The following is a 10,111-nucleotide window of genomic DNA, read 5'->3' on the forward strand; positions in this document are numbered from 1 at the left end:
TTAGTTAAAGATTCTATTATATATCTTCCTTTTCCCTTTTCACTTATGTGTTATTTTACATTATGATTGAGTTATTTAATGTTGAAGTTTACGTACTAATTCAAGTGCGGTAACCGGTTACCACGGGTGTGTAACGGTTACAGTTAGAGCTGACATGCATTCCAGTGATAGAGAATTGAAGGTTTCTTAGGAGTAACCGATTATTAGAAATGGTGTACCTGGATATCTGTTTTGGCGTAACTAGTTACAACTTCAAGTTTTTGTTTTTTCTGCTATTGTATTTGATCAATTTATATTTCAATCATTGTTTAACTTATATATAAGTGTGTAGGATGCACTCTCACCCTAGTTAATGCAATCATTCATTCTCTCTCTCTCTCTCTCTCTCTCTCTCTCTCTCAATTCTCCTCTTTCACTCTCCACACACCAAAATTACTCCACCATTGTTTCACCAACTTTGTGGTTGCTTGTTCTAACATTTGGCATCAAGAGTCTGGTTCAGATCCATAAACATCTTGTGTGCAACATGAATTCAGTTTTCAATGAAAGAATCCATGCAAATTTACCCATTCTTGATGTGAAGAACTACGACAAATGGTGAAAGCAAATTAAGGTGTTGATTGGCTACCAAGATGTTCTTAAGGTGATCAAGAATGATGCCACTCCTCTTGTTCAGAATGCTACTGAAGCGTGGCAAACAACACATAAAGAAGAGAAGAAGAAGGATTACAAATCGTTGTTCTTGATTCATCAATGTGTTGATGGCGACAGCTTTGAAAAGGTTGGTGATTGTGATTCGTCGAAGCAAGCTTGGGAGATCTTAGAGAAAGCTTATTTAGGGGCTGACAAAGCAAAGGTGGCGAGGCAAGAGTTTGACGAAGAGAATACACTCTTGCTCATGATCACGGAAGCGAATTATAGTAATACATCAACTGCAATAGCTCAAAGAATGCATAAAAATTGGGTTGCAGTCGGTTGAATGATACAGTTGACCGGTTGCATGAAGAGGAGGTGTCATGATGAGTATGAAAGGAGTTCAATACAGTGAGAAGTGGTATTTGGACTCGGGTTGTTCAACTCATATGATGGGAAGAAAGGATTGATTTGTCAAAATCAATTGTGCCATGAAGAACAAGTAAAGTTTGCGGATGACACCATTCTAATGGCCAATAGTATCAGTGATGTTTTGATCATGAGAAGGGATGATGGACATTCCTTGATCAAAGATGTCTTGTATATTTCGGGAATTAAATGTAACCTTCTAAGCATTGGCCAATTGCTTGAGAAGGGGTACAAGACTCATATGGAAAACAAGGGGTTGCGCATTTTGGATGCAAAAGGAGTTTTGGTCCTTAAAGCGCCTATGGTTGCCAATAGAACCTTCAAGGTTGAGTTGAATTTTATGGAGCATAGATGTCTTCCTACTGCAGTAAGTAGAGAAGAGTGGATGTGGCACTATCGTCTTGGGCATCTCAATTTTAGAGATCTCAAGAATTTTCAAAAGAGTGATATGGTAATGGGGCTTCCATCTATCAACATAACAGCTGAAATGTGTGAAGAATGTGTACAAGCTAAGCAACATAAGTGAAAATTTAGCAATGATGCAGTCCGGAGAACCAAGAATCACCTTGATGTGGTGTATTCGAATGTTTGTGGATCGATGCAAGTAGATTTCATTGGTGGCAATAAATGCTTTGTCACTTTTATCGACGATTATAGTAGGAAGATATAGACATACCTAATCAAGATGAAGGATGAGGTATTCGAAGTGTTCAAGAAATTCAAGTCCATGATGGAGAGGCAAAGTGGTCACAAGCTCAAAATGCTCAAAACAGATGGTAGAGGCGAATATGTCTCAAATGACTTTGGGAAGTTTTGTGATCAAGAAGGGATTTTATGTGAGGTAGTACCACCCTATACACCACAACAAAATGGTGTAGCCGAAAGGAAGAATCAATCGATTATGAACATGGTGAGAAGCATGTTGAAGAGGAAGAACTTGCGGAAGAAGCTATGGGAAGAAGCGATATCCACAGCTGCTTATTTTTTGGATAGGTACCCTAGAAAGAAGCTAGAAAATGTAACACCAGAGGAAGCATGGTCGGGGTTCAAGACAAATCTGAACCACTTGAAAGTTTTTGGTTCCATTGCATACCGACATGTTCCGGTTCAACTTAGAAAGAATTGGATGACAAGGGAGAGGTGATGATTCTTGTTGGATATCACTCCACTGGTGGTTACAAACTATTTAATGTTCTTAACGGGAGGATTATGATCAATAGGGATGTTATAATCGATGAAATGAAGTAGTTGAAACAAGGTGTAACCGGTTACCAGCAGTCTGTAACCGGTTACCAATAGTCTATAACTGGTTACATGTAGGATGTAATCGGTTACCAGAATCCTACAACCGGTTACAAGTACGAAATTTTGGATTCTGGGGTAATAGAAAGTACAGAACAATATGTCGTCGAAGCCAGAGATGAAGGAAATGTCAGGAGGTCAATAAGGTAAAGGGGTTTGCCTCAAAGACTCCAAGATTGTGAGCTATTTTGTAACAATGAGGTCAATGATGATGGTGATTTTATATACTTTGCACTTATGGCCGAATCTGAACCCGTTAATGCGGAAGAGGCTTTAAGTGATCCAAAGTGGATTTGTACTATGAAAGAGGAGTTGGAATCCATTGAGAAAAATAGTACTTGGGTGCTTGTTGATCTACCAAAAGGGAAAAAGGTAATTGGTGTGAAGTGAGTGTTCAAAGTGAAGGCAAATCCCAAGGGTGAGATAATCAAGCATAAGGCTCAATTAGTGGCTAAGGGATTTTGCAAAGATAAGGTATAGATTTTTAGGAGGTATTTCCACCGGTTGCTAACATTGAAACCATTAGGCTTGTTATTGGTATCACAAACAACCATAATTGGCCTATTTACCAAATGGATGTCAAATCTGCATTTCTGAATGGACCACTTGAAAAGGAGGTATATGTAGGACAACCCCATGGTTTTGTTATGAAAGACCAAGAGTTGAAGTTCTACAAGTTGAGGAAAATGCTATATGGTTTAAAGCAAACTCCAAGAGCTTTGAATAAAAGAATTTACGGTTTTATAAAGGGCATTGGCTTTAAGAAATGTGTATCGAAGCATTGAGTATATGTGAAGATGGATACTAGTAAAGGAGTAATCATTCTTTGTCTATATATGGATGATTTATTGATCACGGGCAATGATGGGGAGTGCATTTCAAAGTTCAAGAGTGAACTTATGCATGAGTTTGAGATGACAGACCTTGGTCTCATGACTTATTTTCTTGGCATTGAGTTTCACAAGTCAAAAATGGGATTGCTCATGCATCAAAGGAGATATGCTCTTGAGATATTGAAAAAGAGTGAAATGGAGCATTGTAATGTTGTCATTTCTCCAGCTGAACCAAGGTTTCAATTGTCTAAGAATGAGGATGAGAAATATGTTGATCCAACTTAATATAGGAGGTTAAGTGGATCTTTAAGTTACTTGTGCAATATATGATCAGACTTAGCATTTAGTATTAGTATTGTGAGTAGATTCATGGAGAGACCGGAGGTGTCTCATATGGAAGCAGTTAATAGGATCCTATGTTATGTCAAAGGTTCTGTTGGCTGCGGAATTATCTTTCCCGCATCGGATACAAGCAGAAAATGCAATTTTCTCAGTTTTACCAATTCTAGTTGGTGTGGAGATAAGGATGATTGAAAGTCTATAGCTGGATACATCTTTATGTTCGGTGCGACACCAATCTCTTGGTGTTCGAAGAAGGAACAGGTAGTTGCACTCTCATATTATGAGTCAGAGTACATTATCGCTTCGTTACGCACATGCTAAGTCGTATGGCTTATGAATATATTAGAGGAGTTAGGCAGCAGTGAGACTGTCACACTCTTAGTTGACAATGTTTCCGCGAATAATCTTGATAAGAACTCAATTGCACATGAGAGGAGAAAGCACATTGAGATGAGGCTCCACTATTTGAGGGAACTTGTTGGTGATGGAAGGTTACGATTGGGATATTGCAGAAGTGAGGACCAAGTTGTTAATTTGCTGACAAAAGGGGTCACAAATGATGTACTCAAGAGGTTGAAGAAGAGCATGGGCATGGTGGAATTGCAACAATTGAATTAAGGTCGTGTGTTGAACTTTATGTAATAATTCAAGTATTGTAACCGGTTACCACGGGTGTGTAATCGATTACAGCTGGAGCTGACATGCTTTCCAGTAGCAGAGAATTGAAGTTTTCGGAGGGGTAACCGGTTGCTAGAAATGGTGTAACCGGTTACCACTAAAGTTGAATTAATTTGTTTTAATTTCAGTTTTAGATGCAACCGGTTACCTGTTTTGGCGTAACCGATTACAACCCCGAATTTTTGTTTTTTCTACTATTGTACTTGGTCAATTTGCATTTCAATCACTGTGTAACTTGTATAAGTGTGTAAGGTGCACTCTAACACTAGTTAATGAAAACATTCATTCACCATCTCTCTCTCTCTCTCTCTCTCAATTCTCCTCTTTCACTCTCCACACACCAAAGTTATCCCACCATTGTTTTGTTGGTGTAAGCCTTAGAGGTCAATACTTTTGGTACTTGTATCGAATTATTTATTAATAATAAAAGGCCTTTTCTTTATTATGTTTGTTCAATAAAGTCCCTAGAATAGCTAGTCCGTTTAATGTATCAAGTGTGACTTAATCATGAGATCTCATTAAACATAAGGACATTATTCTTAAAGTATCCGTAGTCGAGCTTTATTGTGAAGTGGGATAACACTAAAGCATTAAGACTATTATGTATATAGAGTGATAATCACATCTCATGGATCATGGATACGGAGTTATCAAGTCTTAAACATAGACATGAATATTAAGAGTAATATTTATACTGGATTGACCCGCTATGAGAATACTATATAGAATGTTATGCAAAGTGTCATACGTTATTCTCATGGTGATAATGGTGTATACCACCCTTCGACCTGAAACCACTATGGACCCTAGATGTAGAGTCGAGTGCCTTATTGTTGATCAAACATTGTTCGTAACTGGTTGACCATAAAGACAGTTGATGGGTACTCCATGAAGCATGCTGATGGACATGAGTGACCTAGATGGAATTTGCCCATCCTGCGTAACAGGATAAATGTCTACGGGCCCAATATTGAAGTGGACAAGGATGACACGGTCTATGCCTTGTGTTCAATATAGACATAAGGGTAAATGGGTAATTGTACACATAAGTATTATCACAAAAGGATTTGTCATATCACATGACATTTTCGTGTCTTGGGTAGCAGTGATGTGTTGTTAGATACCTCTCACTATTTATTATGTTAAATATGTGATTTGATATAATTGCTAATGTCTCGAAAACCTACAGGGTCACACACAAAAGGACGGATTGATGAGAGATAGAGTAACTAAGGAACATCGTAAGGTACGGTGCACTTAAGTGAATTGTAGAACATCGTAAGGTACAATGTACTTAAGTAGAATACAAAATATGGTAAGGTACCACACGCTTAAGTGATTTTGGCATATCATAAGATATGGGCCACATACACTTAAGTGGGCTTTTTAGCTTGCAGCCCACACAAGTGGTTCTATAAATAGAACCCTTGTGCATAAGCATTTGTGCAGTTGTAATTTCGTTTCTCTCTCTCTCTCTCTCTCTCTCTCTCTCTCACACACACACACACACACACACACACACTCAAAGCCTTCATTCGTAGCAGCTAGCACTGATATTGAAGGAATTCGTTCGTGTGGACTGAGTAGAGGCGTTGTCACCATTCAACGTTCGTTATCGCTCCGTAGATCTGCATCAAAGGTTTCAATCGCCACAAGAGGTAACGATTCTATCACTGATCATCCCCATTTGTAAGGATCACTAAAGGAGAAATTTTTAAATTCCGCTACGTTTTGGATCGCTATTCTCCTTCAATGGTATCAGAGCCACTTATGAAACCATGCATCTGATAGCTGTTTATTTTCTGTATTTTCTGTATTAATACGATTAAAAGACAGAATGAATCAAAGAATAAACGAGTAAACAAATTTAGCATCATGTGTGTACGATTTAGATGATTGATGTTGACTATGCTTCGGAATCCGACGTTAGTATGGTGAAGCAGCGAAACATCGATCGTCCATAGGTTACGCAATTGAGATCGATTAAGTTATATATATGATATAAGTAATCCTGATGCAAAATACGGTATATATGATATACTGTTTCTGTTTCGTTCATTCAAACACTTAATGGTTGTTTTCCTTTGAGCGATCAATGGTCATTTGCTTCTTGATCCGATCTTAGTATGGTGAAGCAATGACGTATTGATCAATCATACTGAATTAACAATCGAGGTGTGTTTGACGGTCTGAAATTGGTGCATTAGGGTTCATGACGGTACAAGGGTTGTGCTGTCAAAGAGTTATGCGATTAGGGTTGTGACTGCGCAAGAGTTGTGCTTTAAATTATCAAGTGTTGATGTGAAAAACGACGTCGATTTCAAATGATAATAATGTGTTTATTATTATTGTCTTGTGGTGATCGGTTATGGCCTTAGTTTTCCTTTATTTTGTTTTGAGATTTTAAAATATGACATGCGTATCGTGCCTCTCTTTTAATCTCTTAATGTAACTTATTTTCTCATCTCACTCCCTCATATGTAAAACGAGTTTCTTTTATGTAATGTAATGTTATGAAGAAAGAGAAGAATACAATATCAAAGGAGGACAACCTTGAAGATCTTGCTTGGAGAAGCTTAGATCGTTATTAGGTTAGCTTAGGTTCTCTCATTGACTTGGGAGAACAATTGCGCTAGGGGACATAACTATTTCATTTCATATGTATGTTGATGCATGTGAATGTATGTCGATGCATGTGAGAGACGATTTATATGATAAATAAGCCGGTGAGATCAGAATAATTGCAAATTCCCTTAAATTAAATATTAAGTTTATGCTTTCCAAGTTTTAGCACTCATCAAGACTAGTATCGAATAATGTAGGTTTCGCCTACGCGAAGTGCATATTCTATATTAGTAAGGTGCGATGGGATAATTATAATATCCAATTGCTAAAACAATGGGTCAAACTTAACTAGACAAATTAAAATAAGGTTATATATGTTTAGAAGCAAAAGTTGGAAATGATCCATGTGATGGATTGGAATAAGGAGTTATTCACCCAACTAAAATATTTGAGAGTTGTATTAGATACAATTGGAAGAGTTCCTACCTAAATAACCTAGTTTTGTGTAATCCGTCTATACGGACTTAAAACAAAGTGAAATATTGATCTCGACCCACTAGAAAATCTTCCAACGGGATTTTCCGAATCAAATGGTGATGGTCATTTGTTTTGAGTAAAATAGTGGGAGCATATTTAATTAAAGGCCTAATTAAATACGTTATTGATACTTATATTTTCATTATTTTCATGTAGATTACCATGATAACAAACACCTCTAACAACATTTTACGATCAATCCTTGATAAGGAAAAATTGTCTGGGACAAATTTTCTGGATTGACACCGAAATTTGAGGATTGTCCTCAAACATGATAGAAAGTTGTATGTCTTGGAGAAACATGTTCCTGAAGAGGAACCTCCTAGTTTTGCACCTAAGGTAGAAACAGATGCTTATAAGAAGCATGTCGATGATGCCAATGAAACTGCTTGCCTCATGCTAGCTACTATGAACTCAGAGTTGCAAAAGCAACATGAGAACATGACAGCGTTCGATATGATCGAACACCTGAAGATGCTCTACCAAGAGCAGGCAAGGCATGAAAGGTTTGAAGTTTCAAAAGCCCTTTTTCAAGGAAAGATAGCTGAGGGATCCCCTGAAGGTCCCCATGTGCTCAAGATGATTGGGTATGTGGAGAACCTTGAGAGGTTGGGTTTTCCCCTCGGAAAGGAACTTGCGACTGATTTGATCTTGCAATTGTTGCCCGATAGGTTCAGTCAATTTGTCCTTAATTTCAATATGAATGATATGGACAAATCTCTTCCTAAAATGCTAGCCATGTTAAGAACTGCTGAGCAGAATCTGAAGTCAAAAGGGAAGTCCATTATGATGGTCGGAAATGGAAAGAGACAGAACAAAAGACCCACCAAACAGGGTGATAAAGAGAAAGGCAAGAAAGTTGTCAAACCCAAACCCAATGTTGCTGCTTTGAAGCCTATTGGAGGTATAACAAAGGAAGGCGCATGCTTCCATTGCGGCAAGACCGGATACTGGAAGAGAAATTTCCCAAAGTACCTGGAAGATAAGAAGAATGGAGTAGAGACTTCAACTTCAGGTATTTTTGTTATTGAAATTAATTTATCTACTTTTGCATCATGGGTATTAGATACTGGATGCGGTTCTCACATTTGTACCAATGTGCAGGGGCTAAAAAGGAGTAGAGATTTGGCAAAAGGTTAAGTTGACCTACGAGTTGGCAATGGAGCAAAGGTTGTTGCTTTAGCCGTAGGAAATTATGTATTGGCTTTACCTAGTGGTTTAATAATTCAGTTAGAGAACTATTATTATGCACCTGCAATTAGCAGGAACATTATTTCCGTTTCTTGTTTAGACAAGTTTGGTTTTTCATTTATAATAAAGAATAGTTGTTGCTCCATTTATTTGAATGATATATTCTATGCTACTGCACAACTGAACAATGGACTATATGTCCTTGATATTGAAATGCCTATTTATAACATTAATACTAAAAGGATGAAACCTAATGAGGTAAATCCAACTTACCTTTGGCATTGTCGATTAGGCCATATAAATGAGAAACGCATTTCCAAACTCCATAAAGATGGACTCTTGAACTCTTTTGATTATGAATCATATGAGACATGCAGATCTTGTTTAATTGGAAAGATGACAAAGTCTCCATTCACAGGAAAAGGTGAAAGAGCTAAGGATCTTTTGGCCCTCATACATACTGATGTATATGGACCACTGAACATACCAGCCAGAGGAGGTTTTCAGTACTTCATCACATTTACTGATGATTTTAGTAGATATGGTTATGTGTATTTAATGAAACATAAATCAGAGTCCTTTGAAAAGTTCAAGGAACTCAAGAATGAAGTACAAAACCAACTAGGTAAGAATATTAAAACTCTTCGATCAGATCGAGGTGGTGAGTATTTAAGCCTAGAGTTTGATGACCATCTGAAAAAGTGTGGGATCCTATCCCAACTTACTCCTCCTGGAACACCCCAATGGAACGGTGTATCTGAGACAAGAAATCGAACCTTGTTAGACATGGTCCGATCCATGATGAGTCACGCCGATCTTCCAAACTCCTTTTGGGGACATGCATTATTGACAGCAACTTACACACTTAACCGTGTTCCATCCAAAAAGGTTGAGAAGACACCATATGAGATATGGAGTGGTAAGAAACCACATATGTCTTACATGAAGATTTGGGGTTGCGAAGTTTATGTGAAACGACAAATTTCAACTAATCTTGAGCCCAAATCTGAAAAATGCTTATTTGTGGGGTATCCTAAAGAAACAAGAGGGTATTACTTCTACAATCCTTCTGAGGGAAAAGTGTTTGTCGCTCGAACTGGAGTTTTCCTATAAAAGGATTTTATTTCCAAGGGAATCAATGGGAGGAAAGTAGAGCTTGAAGAAATTCAAGAATCACAAAGCATTGATACACCTATGGAGGTATTAGAGCAGTTAATGCAAGTAGTTATGGAAGAGCAACCTGCTCAACTAGAATAAGACCAACGCAGGTCAAGCAGAATACGTCACCTACCTGAGAGATATGGATATCTCATAACTGATCAAGGTGATGTATTACTCATGGATCAAGATGAGCCTGTGACCTACCAAGAGGCCATATGGTTCCGAGTCTGAGAAGTGGCTAGAAGCCATGAAATCTGAAATGGATTCCATCTACACAAACCAGGTTTGGACCTTGGTAGAGCCTCTTGTAGGAGTTAACCCTATAGGATGCAAGTGGGTCTTCAAAAAGAAGACTGACATGGATGGTAAGGTACATACCTATAAGGCAAGACTAGTTACAAAAGGATATAAACAAATTCATGGGGTTGGCTATGATGAAA

The sequence above is a fragment of the Lathyrus oleraceus genome, chromosome 2 (genome assembly GCF_024323335.1).
Source record: "Lathyrus oleraceus cultivar Zhongwan6 chromosome 2, CAAS_Psat_ZW6_1.0, whole genome shotgun sequence".
NCBI lineage: Eukaryota > Viridiplantae > Streptophyta > Magnoliopsida > Fabales > Fabaceae > Lathyrus > Lathyrus oleraceus.